Source organism: Neofelis nebulosa, chromosome 17, assembly GCF_028018385.1.
Source record: "Neofelis nebulosa isolate mNeoNeb1 chromosome 17, mNeoNeb1.pri, whole genome shotgun sequence".
Taxonomy (NCBI): Eukaryota; Metazoa; Chordata; class Mammalia; order Carnivora; family Felidae; genus Neofelis; species Neofelis nebulosa.
This window is the reverse complement of record NC_080798.1, coordinates 61,209,593-61,228,955: the sequence shown is the minus strand read 5'-3', so window position 1 is coordinate 61,228,955 and position 19,363 is coordinate 61,209,593. Positions and strand designations below refer to the sequence as shown.

Below are 19,363 nucleotides of genomic sequence, written 5' to 3'. Positions count from 1 at the left end.
GGTCACGCGGTACACACGTTCTGCGCCCGGCTTCTGCGCAGCGGCACGACGCTCCGGGGACGTGCTCGTGCCCTGAGTCCCCACGCCGTCCTCCCGGCACGCGACCACCTGTACCTGTGGACGCCGGGTTCTTCCCGGTGTTTCGCTATCGCGGGCTGAGCTACCGCGGACGTCTGTGCGCAAGACCGCTGGTCTTCCCTTCCTTCCCTTCCTTCGGAGGTGCCTCCGAGCACAAGCGCCGGTCACGTGGCAAGTACGTTCACTTTCGTGAGAAATTTCCCAACTGTCTTCTCAGGTACTTGCCCTGACTTTACGTCCCCACGAGTTCCACTTCCTTGCTAACATCTGATAGTCAGGTTTTTTGTTTTTTTGGAATTTAACAAGACGTTTTTGTTTTTGTTTTTTTAAGTTTTATTTTGAGAGAGAGAGAGAGCGGGGTGGGGGGGGGGGGGCGGAGAGAGGGAGAGATTCCCAGGCAGGCTCCGTGCTGTCAGCACTGGGCCGGACTTGGGGCTCGATCCCACGAACCGTGAGATCATGACCTGAGCCGACATCAAGAGTCGGACATTCAACCGTTTGAGCCACTCAGGTGCCCCAGGTTTTTCTTTTCTTTTTTTGAGTCTTTCTAGTTGATGTGCAGCGATATGCAATGAATTGGTATTTCTCCGACTAGGGACTTCGAGCATCTTTTCACGTGGTCGTTGGCCATCTGTCTGTCTTCTTTTACCCAAGTGTCTAATGTTTGGGCCACATTTCGTTGGGTGTCTGTACTTTTGTTGCAGAGCCACAAGAATTCCTTATGAATTGTCAACGCAAAGAGTCACATGTACGTACTGTGCGTATTTTCTCTGTGTCTCGCTGTTTCGTTTCGTTAACGGAGTCTCGGGAAGAGCAGAAGGTGTTACTTTTGACGAAGTCCTATTTTTTACTTTTTCTCCCACAGCAAATGTTTTTTGTGTCCTAGCTGAGGAATCTTTGCTGGTCGGCGTTTCTTGTCCTTCCGGAAGTCACGTACCCTTCGCTTCTACAAACTGGCGTAGGACCCACTTCCTGTGGGGTGGGGCTCAGGGGGAGACCAGGTGACCCCTGCTGCCATCTCCCCTGCCCCGAGCCCTGGGTCTTCCTCGTCACAGCCCAGCCTGGGCCCAGGTGTCTGAGCCCAGGGTGCTAAGAGGGCGGTCCAGCGCACTGGATGAGTGCCGTGAGGCTCATGACAAAGGACCGCAAACCTGCCCCTGGCAACAACAGAAATATCTTCGTTTGCAGCTCTGCAGCTGGACGGGGTCTGCCTGGCCCAGGGGAGTGGCCTCAGGGACCTGGTCTGGGCTGTGGCCCAGGAGACAGAGCAGTTCTCCGCAATCATCAGGCCTGCGGACCCGAGGTGAGCCTGGGGCCCGGGGTGCGGGCCCGTCTGCCGTGGTGTCCGCTCTAGACCAGGGCGGAGGAATGTGGTTTGGCTCCTGGGACCGAGGGCATGGGAAGCTTATGTTCAGCTAGAAGAACAGGAAACCCCAAATCCCACGAGATTCACCTGGAGGCTGGAGTCTGCACCCTGGCTGGAGGGAGGGGGCCGTTTCGGGGGGGGGGACATTTGTGGGGGGGACAGGAAGGAACAGGGGCTGGTCTAGGCGGACTGGGGTGGGGGAGTTGTAAGAGCAGTTTGGACAGACCCTAACTGAACACCTGGCCCCCGGCGAGGACACTACCAGGGAGCACACGGCCTTTTATTTCTGTTACTAACTAGGGCTTTGCGTGTGGTGCCTAATGGCCTCTACCTTGGAGGGGCCTGGCCTTCACGTGGGGGCACGAGGGCCGCCCCCACTGGCCCTGCAGTGTCCTGGCTGACCCCATCTCTCCAGCTCTTGGACCTCAGTGTCTCTGGCTTGCAAACAGTGTCTGCCGTGTGCTGTGTGGGGTGGGCAGCCCTGGGGACCGTCCTGTGTCCTGGAGGTGCCTGGTGGGCCGTGGGGGTCTGCGTCACGCCTTGCCGCCACCGGCCTGAGGGGCCTGGCTGTCCTTGGGCTTGTCCAGCTCCCACCTCCGCTGAGCCTTTAGTCCTGGCCCCCAGGGGCCAGAGCCCTGCTGGTGTGGAACCTGGGAGCTGCGTGCAGGGGGGGCGGCACCCCAGATCCCTGGGCAGGGAGTGGCTTAACGTGGGAATGCCCCTCATCCTAGGGACACCTTGGTCTGGCCCATCTCCCAGGCGTCCCTCCCAAGCCCAGGGGCTTCTCTCCAACCCCCTTGGCAGTCATCGGAGGCCCCCCCACTGGGAGCGGTGGCTGGTGGGAACAATGGCTTAACCGAGCCTCAGCATCGCCTCCGGCTTTGACCCTTCTCTTTAGTGACAGAAACCACACTGGTCCGCACCAGCTGCCAGCCTTTCTGTTCTTTAGCATGAATTGTGGAAAATAACATATCCCAAACAGCACACAGATTCTCTGATTTCCTCTTTTTAGAACATCCAAAGCCACGTCTAACCCCCCCCTGCTACAGTGGCCTCTGGTGATCACACTCTTCATAAGCACCGGCTCGTGCCATGACCTGCAGACACAGGCCACCTAAGTCCCTCGGTCCGTGGGGGCCACCACCATATTGGTCTGGGTGGGCCGGGCTTGCCGCCGGAGCAGGTCAGTCGGCAAGACTTTTTCCTTCTTGTGCAAACGTCATTGTGAGTGGAGCCCCCCCACCGCCCCCGCCCTGCTCAGACCTCCCAGAGCCACGGCCTCAGCACCTCCAGAGAGGAGCTGGAGCCCCAGGGGGTAGGTGCCCTCCTAACCACAAGGGGCTGGGAGATGCGGGGCTGCGGGGGGCGCAGGGGCAGCCCAGCTCCTACACACCCACACTCCCCATGCACAGCCTGGTGCTCAGGCCTGAGCCCTCCGCTTGGGTTAATGTGCTCGTTCAATTAATGTTTGCAGAGCACCTTTGTGGGAGCAGGCACCAGGCTTGCTGCTATAGATTTGGGGTGGGCAGGGACGGGGTCTCAGCCACGTGGGGACGGTGTGAGTGCCCAGAGCTGCCCTAACAGGTGGCCGCAGGTGGGCACCTCGACAACAGAGGTCTCTTTCCTCCCAGTTCTGGAGGCTGGAGTCTGAGATCCAGGAGGGGACGCACCCCCTCCAGAAGCTCCAGGGGAGGGTCCTTCCAGCCTCGTCCACCCCCGGGGGCCCAGGCGTCGCTGGGTTTGCAGCTGTGTCTTTCCATCTCTGCCTCTGTCCTCACATGGCCTCTCCCCTGTGTCTGCATCTTTCTCTTACAGAGACTTTAGTCATTGGATTGAGGCCGCCCCTAATCTAGGATGGTGTCACTTTGAGGTTCTTTAATCACATCTGCAAAGATCTCTTTTTGAACACGGTCACATTTACGACCCACATCTGGGATCAGGATGGGGACATATTTTTTGGAGAGATGCTATTCCACCCAGTACAGGGGCGCTGATGACACTCAGCCAGGCTCTCGGGGGAGGCCCGGCCCCTCGGCCCCCTGTGTCACACACTCTGGCTAACGGTCGCAACAGGGATCTGACCACCCTGCCCCTCAGAGGACGGACGGAGCCAGGAGGCCAGCAGCCGGTGGCGGGTCTTTCCTCCCTGCTGGCTCTGTGCCCTGCACAGACGCATCTTGCAGGCCCGGCCCCTCGGCAGTCCCTCTCTGCCACGAGTCAGCAGCGGGGAGCAAGGTGGCGGCGACTGATAACCCCTCAGAACCTCGGCTTCCTCGTCTGCGAAGGGGAGATAATCACGTCTCCCCCACATCCATGGAGGCAGCCGAGGGGAAGGAGGCTCGGAGTGCCCGTCCCTCACCTGTGACGGGCCCGGCCCCCCCCCCCCCCCACACCCGCAGTCCCTCAGGGGCTGCAGTTAAGGCTTGCTGAGACCGATTCCTCCCTGGGGCTCTGCTGGGAGCTCGAGACCGGGGCGAGGGGTGTGCACCTGCACGTCCAGGGCCCTGGACCTGGAGGGAGTGGCCCTGTGGGAGGGACCTGGGGGGGAGGGGCGCCGGGGAGAAGACGGGCCCACGAGGCTGGAGAAGGGGGCGCCGGGTCTTCATCCCGCCTCCCCTTTCCCGCAGCCCGGTCAAGGGGCCGGGGCAGCAGAAAGATGTGAGCGACCACAGAAAACACTCCCTGAAAGCCATGAAAATGAAGTCAATAAAAGAGATAAAAATGGAAATATCAAGACAGCAACTTCTTCTCTTCTGATTACAAAGCAGGCGGCGGGGGCGGCGCGGGCAGGCGGGAGCAGCTGTGCAGCCGGGCCGGCCCGATAAGGGCCAGGCAGCCTGGGCCCGCGAGATAAAGCCGCGCGGCCGCCTCCAGCCCGCCTGGCCATCAATATTCACACGGCCGAGGCTGGCGCTCCAGATACGGCAGTGCCGCCGCCCGCCGCTGCCGAGGCCTCGTTAATCTGCTCGCGGGCATTTAAATGCCGTGGAAAATGCGGAGTTGAGAGTGGCTTGACACTGGGTTCCCCCCCCCCCCCGCCCCCCTCCCCGGCCATTGTCTCCCTCCTTTCTCTCGTTCATGAAGTTTTCAGATGCAGGCAGAGGACCGGAGGGGAGCGGGAGCCGAGGTGCAGACACCTGACGGAGGGAGGGGTCCCCCCTAGGGGCGGAGGGGTCCCCCCCAGGGGCGGCGGGCCCTGGCTTTCGGGGCTTTGGGGGCCACGGTCACCAGGAGGAAATGGCTCTGCAGAGTGTGAGCCAGGGGAAGGGCCCCCCCCCACCAAGCCTCATCCTTCTGAGTCTTTCTGTGTGGGGCGTGGCCTCTTCCTCCTGAGCTGTCAGCCCGCCGGCAGAGACAAAGGCTCAACACAACCATACAAACAAACGCACAATTACGGGAAAAGAACAGTAAGGGATGTGACGCAGGCAGAGAGGTGGGAGGAGGGGAAGCCGACCACGCCCCTCTCCCCCGAGACCCTCCGTGGCTCCCATCTCCAGAGGGAAAACCTCAAACTCCCAGAGGTCCCAGCCTCCTTCCTCTGGTTTGTTTTTAAAGTCAGGATAGTTCTGCACAGGGCCTTTGCACGTGCTGTGCCGCCTCCCAGGGGCCCTCTTCTCCCAGACGTCTGCTGGGTTCCTCCATCGTCTCCTCCAAGTCTTTGCCAAATGTCACCTCCGCATAGAGCCCTCTCTTAACCACCCTCCTGCCTCCCTAATCCCGGTTACTGCATTGTCCCCGCCTCACTCCCAAAGTGGTAGTGCCACAGGAAGAGCACCTGAGTCTGGTTATCCACTGCCGAAACCTCAGGGCCTGCCTGGCACACGGTAGGTGCCCACTGCATACTCACTGCTGAAGGAGAAGGACCATCACAGAGGCGCCTCGGCCATGTGCTGGAGGCGGGAAGGTGTCGTGGTGATGTCACAGGAGCTGTGGTTACACTGACCACACCCGACAGATAGACCACACCCACACCCACTGACCACACTCAGCACACCGCACCCGGCACGCTGATCACACTCAGCACACAGCACCCACACACACAGCTCAAGCTACCCCATAAACATGCCCACACGTGGGCTCCAGCTCTAGGTACGGCCATGGGACGGGCAGGTGGATGCCAGCGGCCATGCATGGAAACAGCAAGAACGAGAGATATGGCAGAGTACTCTGGTACCTCCCTCCATGCAGGAAACGCTGCCTGAATCCCAGTTCCAGTGATGGCTTGTGTCGGCAAGGTGGCCCCACTAACAGGGGCCTAAAGGAATGACCTACGAGCCCAGGCACTGAAGTGACGGCACAGCTTCTCCGAGGCTGCTCCCTGCCCCGGCGCCACCGCCCTGTCCCATCGCTCTTTTCCTTGCTTATGCTTCTCTCTGTTAGAACCTCCTGGATTCTTCTATCCAGCCAGGTTTCTGTGGGGAAGGAACAAAGGGAGAGGGAGGACCCCCATCCCCAAAACAAGATGCTAAGCCCTCCGGCCAAGCAGACAGGACCTTGGAGGGAGGCTGGCCCATCTCAGGATCTGTCCCTGGGTCCCCTTCCAGGTGGGGCCCTTCCACTGTCACCAGCAGGACTTTATAGAACCGTGGTCTGAGACATTAACTTTGTGCGTTAAGACCAATATTTAAAAACCACTAGGATGCATTGCGTGTGGAAAACACGAACACTGTGAACTTCGGGCTTGGGGACGTGTACGTGAGTACGGACGGCCAGAACTGCTCACAACCCTCCCTGCACTCTGCTCTTGCTTTACACATGCTCACGAGCTCAATGTGCCGTGACTCTGTGAGATGGGTGTTCTCGTCACCTCCATTCTGCAGCTGAGGAAACAGAGGTGAGTGGGTGACGTGCCCACATTCAGCTTGGACTTTGGAGTCGACAGACCACGTGCACATGCTCCCCAGTTGGATGCACCCAGATGGGTCCCCTCTCTTCTCTGAGCCTCTGTTTCCTCGTCTGTGCTGGGGACACCCCATTAAGGATGCCGTGGGGAGCAAGCGGGCACGGCACTCAGGAGACGGACGCTGCTCCGGACCCTCGTGCAGCACAGTCCCCTCTGACCCAGACGCAGACGGGGTGAGGCCTCACTTCCCCCAGGCTGAGCCGATACAAGCAAGCACATTCAAAGAGAAACGTCAGAGCACAAAGAGGGGGCTGCAGAAAGCACAAGGGCCACAAGAATAGCCTAAGTCCTAACTTTAATCCCCGAGGCACACGTTTGATTGTGCAGAGCCTCTCAAAGTCGGAAGTGCCAGACCCTGCACTTTTGGGCAGTGGCCCTCTGGCCAGCCCTGGCCAGGCTCTCCCGGCATTGTCCTTGTGGCTGCTTCTCATCTCGGGGACTGCCGGTGCCACGGGCTCCCCTCCCTTGATGCCCGTCTGCCTCTGCCTCTGGCTTTACTCATAAGCAAATGCCAAGTCACCCGGTCCAGAGCTCCTATCCAGCAGAAAAGCTCTGCGCAAATATCAGCAATCATTAATAATCATTAATGAGAATTATAAATACATGAGAATTATGATAGGAAGGTCTTCTTGAGAGTGGGCACCCAATGGGACACGGGGACCCTTGGCTAGCCCACCTGCCTGTCCCCTCCTCCTGATCACAGGCTTTGACTGTTCCACTCAGGCTGGCTGTGGGTTGGTTGGGGGCCATTGGGATAGTCCGTGGGTTGGTTGGGGGCCATTGGGATAGTCCGTGGTGGTTCAGCGACAGACCCGCCTCCTCTACAAATGTGTAGCTCTGATGGGTAGGTGGCCCCAGCATTCCCAAGTGTAAAGTCGGGTGGTGGGTGAGCGGTATCTAAAACTGTTCAACATTCCCCTTCTTCCTTGAAGCTTTGCAAGGAGGAGGCATGAAGTTGTTGGGGTGGGGGGGGGGCGGTGTGACTGTGTGGGCAGGTTTGACTGCTGGCCCCTCCTTATTCCAGCTGTGGGACCCTGGACAGGGCACTCCTTGCTCCAAATCTCAGTTTCCTCATCTGCAAAGTAGGCACAATATTGCTGACCTCACAGGCCATTACGAGGACTGAACGAGCTAACACATGTGGTGCATGCAGCCAGGGGCGCACGGGTGTCACAGCTCCTGCTATTGTGGCCACAGCCCCATCGCACTGGATGAGGCTGCCCAGGGGATGAACAAATGAATGAACAGAGTCGTGGGCAGTGATGACGAGGCACAGGGGATGAAATCTGGGGGCGGAGGGCCTTCCAGATCAGCTCCTCTGTCCGTGGTGCTGAACCCAGGCAGCCTGCCCACCCTCTCCCAGCAGTCTGACCCAGGTGACAGGCAAGAAAGCCTCAGGAAAGATGGTCAGAAAGAGAGGGAGAGAAAGACACAGAGAGCCAGCCAGCCAGAGACACCGACTGACATTGGACACAGGTGCACCTGTACTGACACGTCACCAGGAGAGAAGAGGAACTTCGTTTTGATGGCATCTTTCAAGTCATGATTTCTCAGGATATTTATCATACGGTTATTTGCCTCCACTCTCCATTCCCCACACATGTCGGTGTATCCCCCGGAGAGGCAGGCTCGCCGGTGTGAGGGTGTTAGGGATACACGGATACGTGTGTGTGCAGATATACACGGACTCATTACAGCAACTGGACCACACGCACTTTGGCACCTGGTTAACCCCCTTCTGTGGGGCTGCCGTCTGGTGCTGGAAGCGAAGGTGCTGTGCGGTGGGGAAAGAGGGCAAGATGCACCCCAGACGTGAGCTGGAGCCCCCGGAAAGCCTCAGCACGGCTCCCGGCTGTGTCTGTGACCTGGGGGCTGGGCGGCCCGCAGACACTGGGCTGCATCACAGAGCTGGATGTCCCCACGCCCCAGGATCAGAGTTGGTGAAGGGGGGAGGGGACGGCGGCACAGTCACAGGCCTGGCCACATGCCACAGGTGACTCCATACACCCAGACAAGGGGTAGCTTCCCCTTCCCCTCCAAATCCCCCTCAAGACTCTCCCTCTGGACCCACTATGTCTAAACCCTACAGGAAGGGAATCTGCGGAAATGCAGTCCAGCCCTATGGGCTGACATGTGACAAGGCTGCTGCTGTGAGGTGACAGGTGGTGAGCCTGGAAGGCCACCTGTGGTTTGGGGTCAGCTCCTCTTGGGTCAGAGCAGGCCTCTCACCTGGGCATCTGGCTTGCATCCTGGCTAATGTCCTCGGGGTGGGAACTGCCCACCTGTATGGCTGGCTGTGCCCTTTGGGGGCCGATGCCAGGTCTGGCCTCCCCTCCCCATCGGCCAAGCTCCCTACACCTGCTGAACCTGGCAGCCCCAGCCCAGTGAGGGGAGGCCACCTGTCCCCTGTGTGTGGCCAGGGCCCATCATGGTGAGTGGGGCCCCATCTCTTCTTGCTCATGGGTTATGTCTGAAGCCTTCTGCTGGCTCCCCCCGATGCCAAGAAGGACAGAGCCTGTGGGCCAACGATGCAGACAGATACGGGCACTGACATCAACCCCAGCACATGTCCTCCCCGGGCCCAAACGCGAAAGGACTTATTATTACAAATGGCGACTCATTCATTTTTCTCTGCTGGTGTTTGGGGCCTACTGTGTGCCAGGGAAATGCAGAGAGGAGGAGACAGTCCAGAGTGAGGCCCACAACGCTGTCAGAAACATGGACACGGTCAGTAGGATACGGCTCATCACGCCCACGGCCAGATAGCGCTTTAGAAACTCAGCCCAAAAAAAAAAAAAGAAAGAAACTCAGCCCGGCCAACACCGGCTGTCCCCCACGCCGCCGGTCTGTTCATAGCCCCTGCTCAGAATGCAGCGTCGAGAAAGGTTCTGATGCCAGGTACAGAGACAGCCGGGACTGATCAGTGTTGTCTGCTATGGACACAGTACTGGGAGAAGCATGGGGCGAGGGAGGCCAGGTACGGGTGCTTATGGGAAACTGAGATCCAGAAAGTTACAGTGGCTTGTGCAAGATTCCGGAACAGGCGATCCGCAGGACTGAGACCAGAAAGTGCCTTTCTCTCTCCTAATTTGGATTCTGTCCAAGACCTCAGAGTGGACCCCAGAGTGAGCTTCCCACAGGGAGGAGTGAACGTCTAGGGCCCGTGTCCTTTGCCGATTCTGTGACCCCTGCAGTAGCCTGGCCGCCTGCAAGTCTAGCCAGAGAACAAAGTGCAGACAGACACCTGGAGCCCTGCAGTGACCCCGCTTCTACCCAGGGCCTTGCCCTCAACATTGCCAACGATTTACCTGAGACTAAGCGGCTTGAGCGGCCCTTTAATTGCCCACCTCCAGCCCCAGGCTTCACTCCTTAGAGTGGTTCAGCCATTCCCAGAGCATTTAATGGCAGGAATGCCCAGAAGAGGCAGTGCGCACTGGAGGGAACATGCAGGGAGGTTGTCCCAGGGAAAGGGCTTGGCCCAGAGTGGTCCAGTGTAGGTCCTAAACCCAAGTAGGGAACCAGGACTAAGTTGCTCTTCCTGTGTCAAGGGGAGGAGAGATTTGCAGAACTGGTGGCAACTCCTCCCTTTTGTGTCTTGGGCACACACACGGCAGAAGGCACACACGGCTGAAATCGCTCTGCCCAAGACTGGGTGCTGGAACTTTGTGGTGGAAAGTTTACCAACTTAGGAAGTTAAGCCTCTACTTTGGACACACATGTATTCATCAACCCACCCATCCACCCACCTGTTCACAGAGGTCGCGCCATGTGCCCAGGTGCTGTGCCAGCCTTTGGGAAGTACCACAATCAACACCTCGTCCACCCTCAAGCTCCTGATCTAAGGTAAGGTTCCAGGTAGGGGTGCGCTCACCCTGGGAGCTGCAGAGGTGATCCCCTGGGGCGCAGGAAGGAACCAGTCCCTTCGTTCGTATGCATTCTCCCCATCTCGTATTAAAGGACTGCTGTGTATGTTTTTGAGGCACAGAGTGGGGCTCAGCCACGTCTTTCTGCCAGGGGCTGCGACCAAGGGAGTGAGCAGGGTGAACACGAACAGTGCTGCAACGCGGACTGAGGGAGGGGAGCGGGCTCCAAGGACGGGGTGCTAGGCTGCGGGACACAGGGTGCTCAGAGACTTAGGAGATCTTCTCAGAGGAGACGGGGGTTCATTTGGGTCTTGGAAGATGAGTCTGTTCCATGGAGAAGTCGCTGAAGAACATTCCATGGGCAGAACAAGCACGAGGAGGCCAGGGCGGGGAGTGGAGAGGCGGGGGCGCCGGATGGGGACAAGATGGGTACGGCCTTTGATGTGGGTTAGCCAGGCAGCTTTAACCCCATCCTGGGGCGATGGCAGCTGTTGAAGGAGGACAAGGGAATCAGATCTCCTCTACGAGCTACGAGAGAGCTACGAGTGAGCGAGCGTCTGCACGGAGGGCCAGGGGGAGGGGGAGGCTGGCATGCTGGGGCCGGAGAGCCGTCCAACTAAGTGTGGAAAGCCAGGTGCTGCCTGCTGTGGCCACTATCGGGTAACTCTTGCTGCACAACAAAACACCCGAATGTCAGTGGCTCTGAACAATAGTGATTTCTTGTTTCTCGTGACTGTGGGTTGTCTGCTCCTGCCTGGGGGTGCCTGCAACTGCTTATGCCAACGAGTCTCTGGGCTGGAGAGCCCACAGAGACCTCACTCACAAGCCTCAGACGGCACTCAGTGTGCCCCCGAGGCCTCCATGAGCCAGACCAGCCTCCTTCCCTCAGGGTGGGGCTCCCAGACTGAAGGTGAAGTGGTGGCCACACAGCCTCGTAGGGCCTGGACTCCAAACTCACATGACAACATTCCTGCCACATCCTATTGGTTAAAGCAAGTCAGGAGCCCAAACGGGCTTGGGGGTTTGCAGGAGGGGTTTCTGCAAATCCTCTGCAGCCACACTTGATGGACGATGGGGACGGGTATCCTGGTGCCGGGACAGGGTCTGTGCAGCTCATGCATTTCCTGAATGTCTGGCCGTGGGCGGCCTCAGGAAGAGAGGAGGGGAGAGGCAGGCGCCACCACATGGAAAAGCAGGTTCGGGGGGGACCTGCAGGGGCTCTGTGTGGCCTCTGTGTGGAGGGGCGAGAAGACCCTGGATTGGATTCTTGGGGTGACAGGGAGGTGCCCCAGGCTTTGGGGCAGAGAGGGGGAGGACCGTGAGGAGCCGGCCAGGTAAGTGATGGGGGCAGCCCGACCCTGCAGCAGGTGGGTGGCACAGGGGGCACATCTGCTTGGCCCAGGGAGGGACTTGGGTCAGCCCCAGCTCTGGCCTCCCACCCTGCCTCCTATCTTTGGTGCCCTTGCCAGGAGGCCTTTCCCAGGTCCCGGGGAAGCCTCGGCGGGCCCACGGCCCACAGCCACCCTGGCCCCATGCCCTCCTCCCTACCCAGGCCAAACCTCCAGCCCAGAGAGGAAAGAAGAGATCCTCAGATCAAGAAACCACTGGGGAGAGCTTTAAAAAAATGCAATTAAATAGAAAATAATTAAATCCAATTAAAAGTGAACCACGGGGGAGTGCTGAGGGCCTCGGTGTGAGAGCTCAGGCTGCCTCCGCCCTGTCTTGGCAGCCTTCCCGGTGCTCGGGAGTTGGACTTTTAAGGTGGACTTTTAAGGCCCCTCCCAACACCCTCGCAGGCCAGGCACTGCTCCCCGCCCGCTGTTCCTGTCCCCAGGGCTCCCCTGTGCCAGACCCTGCTCCCTCAGGGCTGCCATCAGAGCCCCCAGGAGCTTGTCCGTGCAGATTTGATGGCTCCATCCTGTCCCCGGTGGTGGACCTTTGGACTCCGAATTCATAGTAAGCCCCAGGCGACTCTGGTGGCTGGTGGCTATAGTCCAGCACACTCCCTTCAGAGACGATTAAAACCTGTGACCCAGAGAGGTGGCCTGTGGCACTGGGATGGGGCACAGCAGAGGGCTGTCAGGCTGCAGTGTGGGGGGCAGGTGCGGGAGGCGGGAACAAGCCTCCCCCGACGGGCTTCCTCCCCAGAGCATCCATTTTGACGTGTGCCAGCTGTTTGCCAGGAGGGGGCCATCTCCCCAGGGTCGAGCCCAGCACAGGTTCACGTCCGTGAGACGGAACTGCTCAGGGCCGTCAGCAGAACAGGTCTTGGAGGGACAGCTCCGCCGGTCATCTGTGCACCCTGTCCAGGAGCACATTGCCCTTTGCATGATGAGCACCTAGTCCTGGGGGCGGGTTGGAAAACCCTGAGGGCGGCTGAGGGGGACTGTCTGCCCCCAAATAATGCTCCAAGGTCATTGCTAGCCAGAAATCGCCTTCTTGGAGGGAGGGCAGTGTCTGGAGAAGGCATCCTTTTTATTTAAAAAATAATGATTTTTAAAAAGTTTTTTAAATTTATCTTGAGATGGAGATAGAGAGCAAGTGGGGGAGGGGCGGAGCGCCAGGGGGAGAGAGACTCCCGAGCAGGCTCTACGCTGTCAGTGCAGAGCCTGATGCGGGGCTTGAACTCACAAACTCCAAGACCATGACCTAAGCCGAAACCAAGAATCGCACGTTCAACCCTCTGAGCCCCCCAAGCACCCCGAAAATAATGTTCGATGGGGCTTAAGCGCCTACAACAAGACGACAAAAGCCAACGACCAGCACTGTAAGACAGAAATCGAAACGTCCCCTTGGTTCCTGACTGCCAGGGCCTCAGTGTCCCCGCACCCTTCCCGGGACAGCTGCACACAGGCTTACCTGTGTGACTACGTGGTGTCACAGGATACCCGCGTGAGTGTGAGTGTGTGTGTGTGTGTGTGTGTGTGCGTGAGCCATCTGCCCATGAGTGTGTCTGCATCTCCCAGCCTGTCCCTGCCCGAAGGGCAGCCCCTGGCAGGACAGCGAGCCCCCGGGGATCACCCGGGGACCGAAGCCCAGCCCCACCTCGGAGATCCTGAGCCCGACTCGGGATGTGTCTGGTAGGAGCGACTTTGTGACTTCCTCACCCTCAGGTGATTCTGGTATTTAGCCAGCACCGAAACCCTGAGGTGGAGCCCAGCTGAAAGCCTCCCCACTTTCCCCCTGACAGTCTGCTTCTCCTTCTATCGTTCTCCCAAACACTGAGCTTTCTGTACGGACCCCACAGCTGTTCCTCAGCGATGAGCCCTCTGCCACATGGCCCCGGGCAAGCGTATCGGGTGAATCTCTGAGGCAGACGAGGCAGGTCACGGGCATTTCCAATGCAGTCAGTCCGCTCTGGAGAACAGGGTGTAAAGTCCTGCTCTCTGGGGACAGGGTCTGCTAGCCTGCAGGTGCAGAAGTTGCATTGGGTTTGGTCGGAGCAGGCTTAGCTTCTGTTGCATTTGCCAGTTCAGATCTGAAGGGAAGGGCGCGTGTGCTACGAGCAGTCACAGGGTGGACTCTGGGCAAACATTTTAGACCTGCTCTCTCAACCTGCATCCCACCCGCTTCCCGCTTGGACAGGCTGAAAGCAGACAGCCAATCCTGGACTCCTCTGCAGCTAGCTCTCTGGATGCAGACAAGGTCCCACCAACTAGCTGTTTTCAGAGAGGCCGGACAGGTCCCGGGGAAACCGTGAGCCACGACCACCTCTAGCTCAGGGTTTTATGGGGCAGGTCTAGAAGCGGCCCGCATCCTTCCCACCCAGAGCTCTGCCCAGCCCCCCAAACAGCGAGGAGGTATGGAAAACAGGGTCTTCCCACGTGCCTGGAGGATGAGGGCCAGGGCTTGGTCAACACAGCACTGACTTTAATATGAAGACGTAAATGGTTTTGGTTTTCCTTTCCTAGGAGAGCACAGAGGAGGGACTGAGCTGACAGGGGAGGGCCCAAGAGAGGACAGAGGGGGTTGCTGCACCATCTGGAACCTTAACCTTCTAAATGGACACCAGCTAGGGAGGGAGGGAGAGAACACAGTGCCTTCCCCTCAGAGTACCCTGGAGAGCCAACCACGTGGCCCTGCCTGACTACAGGCTGGAGCGCAGTCTCCACGCTGGTGGAGGCGGTGATGTCCCCTGCAGGCAGGCACAGGGGGCACATGTGGACTGGACTTTCCTCAGACCAATGAGGGGGCCCCGGAGTATTTTGAGAGGCGGATGCCGTATGATCTAAGATGCTCACACTGGGGAGGAGAGACCAGAGCTCAGGTCCATCTGGGCAGCCTCACTCTTCAGAGGCTCTGGAGGCCCTGGGACTGAGGACAGAGGGAAGGCTGGAGGCCAAAGGACCCAGATGGAAGAACGGAGCTCCGGAGGGGAAGGGGAGGATGGCGTAACCCTGGGAACACCGTCACGGAAGCGCGGTATTCGGCGGGCTTCTGCTGCTCACCGTCTGTTTGTCCAGCTGAAAGCCAGAACACGGAGGGGAAGTCGGCCTCCATGGTACCCCTGCCAGGTCCCAGAAGGGTGCCCAGACCCTTGCCCACCATTCTGCATGCGGCTCACACCCTAGGGCCCATGCAGTGGGGGCTGGACGCCAGGTGTCCCGACGGCCTGGTTATCTGTGCAGAGAGTGTCTCTCGGTCGGACCGGGGCTGCGGGTCCTGGGCTCTTGGCCCCCGTCCCTGCCGCTGGCAGCCTGCTCCAGGGGCGGCACTGAGCTCGCGCCCCCTCCCTGCCCCCGGCCGCCCTCCCTCTACCTTCCGGGAGGACACCTGTCTCCGGCCTTCCCTCAGGTCTTCCTTCGGCTCTGCAGCGGCTCACCCTAATGGCAGAGTCTTGCCAGACAAGGCAGCCCGTCCCCGAGGAACGAGGAACGAGGAACGAACCGCGGTCCGCGTCGACGCTGTGCGGGATCCTACCTTCCGCACCTGCTGCGGCGCCTCCGGGCTCACGATGGGCGTGGCTCCTGCGCAGGCGCACTGCCTGCATCAGCACGCGGCCTAATGATCATTGGGCTCAGCGTGTGTCAGTCACCCCACGTGAGGGGGGGGGGGGGGGAGGTGCTTACACGACCGGAAGTGAGGTCGGAGGCATTTGGCTGACGGGCCAGAGCCAGGGGGTGGCGACTGTCGGTGAGGCAGGGGGCAGGTGCCCTGCGGGCACCGAGCGGCACCGGCTTCCCTGGTCTGGGCCACGTTGGGGTCTGGCTCCTCCGCCTCTCCGTCCCACTCCCCTCCTCCTCTCCCTAGGTAGTTAGTGGGAGGGGGCTCGGGGAGCCCGGACAGCGAGGTGGTGCAGGGCACGTCTTGGTGAGGGGGCTGCTGGAGCGGGCTGCAGCCTGCTTTGGGGCCCCCGGTGCGGACAGCCGGAAAGACCGGCTGAGCTGGCGGGGCCGGGGCCCCCGCTGGCAGAAGGACACGACTCCGGGCTGAGACCCCCTCCCAGGAGCCCGCCGTGTGGACGCCCTCCCTCTCCCCAGCGCCAGGGTGGCCTGTTTTAGACACCGTGGTCGTTCGTCACCAGCAGGGAGGAGCAAGACGCGTGGGGAGATGCTGACCTGTGTTCCCGAGCCAGGGCTGCTGCTTCCGTGCTTCCTCTGGAACGGGGGCCATGCCCGCTTGGAGAAGGACGTGGGGGGATGCTTGCTTCGCGTCGGCTCTCGGCTCTCGGAAGGGGCCGCTGCCTTGGCCCTCGGCTTTGCCAGCCCGCCGGTGGGGCACCCTGTTGTCTGCCCACCCAGCGGCCTTCCTTCACTTACCCTTCAACGATTGGTTCGGAAATGGGCATGTGACCCAGTACGAGACACTTCAGGAGACCATCCTTCCCCCTCTTGAGGGAGATCTGTAGGAGGACAGACCACCTCTCTCGATGCCAGTGAGCCATGTCTGGGTGTGATGCTGGGGTCGCTGGGCCATCTTGCTACCGGCCTTGTGTTGGACCGCCCTGCCTCCGAGGATGCTGGCAGGAGACGTGAGATCAGAGCCAGGAGCTTGGTTGGGCATGGTGCAGACCGCAGCGTGTTTCCTTCTTCCTGAATCCCGTGAGTGTGGTCCAGGTGGGTGCTCTCCATGCAGGGTGTCTGAACAATGGTGACTGAGCCCGAGCCTTCAGTGACGGGCTGTGGGCCAACTTCCCTGAGCTTTACCCCGGAAAGCAAACAACCTTGCCCTTGGCTTTGCAGGGGGGCATTCTGTCTACCAAGGGTGTTTGCTAAACCGCCGTCCTTGACTAAGGTGGTTGGGACCAAAAGAGGTTTGCTTGCAAACTGTGCAGAAGCGTGACAGACCCAGGGAAGTGGTGGTGACGTGAAAGGAATATGAGTCTCTGATGACATCATGCAGCCATTGAATCAGCCCGAGCGGGATCCTGCCCTTTTCTGAACTCCGTTTGGGGAGGTAACATTTCCTTACCGTTTAAGCTTGTGGTGTGCACCTGAGGCCACCTGCCTCTCGCTTTGTCTGCTCCAACAGGCTTTGCTGAGTCTCACCCGCTGTCAACAGTGTGATGGGGGTGGCGAGGGGGGTAATTGAAATCCGGTGCTCATCTTGCTAGGGTGTGGTGAGACCCAGGTGAGGTTTGGTAGGCAGAAGTGTCTAGAAAACCAGAACATATCAGCAGAAAGACGTGGTTGTCTACATTCTTCTTGTTCATCCCTGGTCAGAGATGGGGACCTGAACTGGTTTCCCAGGTGCTTTGTCACCCGCTTTGTCACAGCAGTTGAAGTGCAGGTTTAGGAAGGAGGAGTCCCCCGCGCCCCCAGCTATGGCAAACTTCTGTCGGAAAGGCTATGACCCGGCCAAGGTGGGGGTGGGCTGAGACCCGGGAGGCGGAGGACACTAATGTTCTGCTAGGTGGGGGCTACACACTGAGTGTTGTGTCCCCCAAATTCATCTGTGGAACCCAGCCCCCAGCGTGATGCTGTCGGGAGGCCATGAGGTCAGGAGGGCGGAGCCTCGTGATGGGATTGGAGCCCTTGCCCCTTGCGCCCCGTGGGGACACAGCAAGAAGACGGCCGTCTGTGCCCTCGTCTTGGAGCTCCAGCATCCAGGACTGTGAGAAACCAGGGGGTGTTTGTAAGCCCCCCAGCCTGTGGTGGTTTCGTCCTAGCAGCCTGGATGAGCTGACCGGGGATGGGCGGGGGGGAGGCTGTGGGGGAGGAACGAGCTGACGGGGGCGGGGAGCGAAGGCCGTCTGTAGGTATGTTTACATCCCAGGTCGTAGGCGATGCCGGCAATCTGACAGGTCAGGGGTGAGCAGGGGAGCCGCCCCACGTCCTCACGACAGCTCCCTCCGTTGGTCTTTTTAACGGCAGCCACTCTGCTGGGCTTGATGTTCTCATATGTCTACTGGCTGGCGGGTTTCTTCTTTTGTGAAGGGTCAACATCGATTGCCTGTTTTTCTCCCTGACTCGTAGGAGTTGTTTATACGTTTGGGGTGACGGTCTGGCCCGCGGTGCCTGCCGTGGCAGTCCTGCCTCGCCGCGGCCGGCACGCAGCACCGGGCCCTTCCCGTGCCCGGCATCGTGTCCGCTCTTCTGGGCACCCTCAGCCCACACCCCCCTCCCGGCCCAGCACTTCCCAGCGGGGCGCACACGGAGCTCACAACACTCGAGCGGCTCGGAGGTGTCCTGCAGGGAGTGGGACGGTTCCGTTTTGTTTCACCTGATGCTTGCACACTCAGCTGACCACGGTTTTGGAACGTCCGTGACGGTCCTGTGGAAGTGTCGCGTGGCGTTCTGAAACAAGAGGGGAGGATGCCACCGTGTCATATCCTGATCCAGAGACCGCGCTTGTGGACAGAGTCTTAGAGCCACACTCCCCACGTGGACGCGTAGATGCTACACGTACATACGCACGCCCGCGTACACACACACACCCCCCACACACACATACATACGTGCACACACGCACACACACCACATGCATACATATACACATCCCCCGCGTGCACATGCACCACGCAATAGAGCTGCTCACACACATGCGCCACACACAGGCATCCACACGCCACACACGTATGTACTTATACACCACACGTGCACACTACATCTGCACTCGCACACACCACACGTGCGTGCACACACCCCATGTGCACATACGTGTACTCGCACATGCACACCACGTATGCACACATACATTCATGCACCCACCGCAAGCACGTGCACACACACACAGCACCTTGTTCTCCCCAGGGGCCGCCGAGGGGGGCCCGGGCAGCACACCCTTACGCGGGCCTGGGCGATTGTCCCCCTGCAGAGTCTTCCTCTGTCCTGTAGGACCTCAATTCTTAGGGGCTAGGATCTCTGCACCAACGCGGGTGGGGGAGTGCCCGCCAGGGCCCGGTCCGCCGCATCTTTGGACCTACCTGCGAGGTCCCCTCTGGTAGCCTGGCCTCCTGCCCCCCATCTGGGCCTGGGCTGCTGGTCTCCCAGGGCCTCCAAGGCACCCACTCCTCCTCACCCCTCGCTCTCCCCACTCTGTTGCTCGAGCCCGGCTCTGCCACGAGTCACAGGCCCGTGTTCGGCAACAGCTGGCTGAGCTTAATTAAGCCCCACGGTGCGGGTTTCCACCTGGTGAGGAATTAACAACAGTAACAAGATAGTCAGTCTCCGAGGGCGGGGTGCGAAGAGGTGGGCCGCAGGGCGGGAGTCTCCTGAATTAGCCCGCAGGTCCTGGCTGTCAGCAGCCAGTCCAGGTGCGACGTGACCGGTCCTCTGCTCCTTGCCATCCTTCCCGCGGGGATGGTGGCCTCAGTCCGCAGGTGCCTCTGCGTCCTTCCCCGTGGGAGAGACGAGACACAGGCAGCCTCGCTCCACAGGTAAGAAGACCGGGATCCTGGAAGTCTCCATGCTGTGCGGGGCCCCTGCGTGGCCATCCAGGACACAGGTGTGTTCACAATTCACCAGGGTCCAGGCGGAATGACACCTGAGCTGTGATTGAGGCCGGTGCGCAGGGTGCTCTGGGAGTGGGGGGAGGGGGGATGCTGGATTTACTGCGGGGGACCCGGAGGGGGTCCCTCGGCAGTGTCTTTGCTCTCCACGGGGCGGGGGGGGGGGGGGCGGGCAAAGGTGTTGCCAGCGGAAGGGGCCCAGAACCAGGACTGGGAAGAGCCGCAGAGCGAGTGGAGTCCCCACAAGGGTCCACAGCCTTGGG

At 59.9% G+C, this 19,363-nt stretch overlaps 1 long non-coding RNA gene across 1 annotated transcript; it reads left to right on the top strand.

Moving 5' to 3' along the window:
- Nucleotides 1-737: 737 nt before the first annotated feature.
- LOC131499569 (uncharacterized) lies at nucleotides 738-4,016 on the top strand. The gene is made up of 5 exons (XR_009255955.1): nucleotides 738-826; nucleotides 944-1,079; nucleotides 1,267-1,381; nucleotides 2,457-2,627; nucleotides 3,260-4,016. It is a non-coding gene; the product is annotated as an uncharacterized LOC131499569 (long non-coding RNA).
- Nucleotides 4,017-19,363: the final 15,347 nt, after the last annotated feature.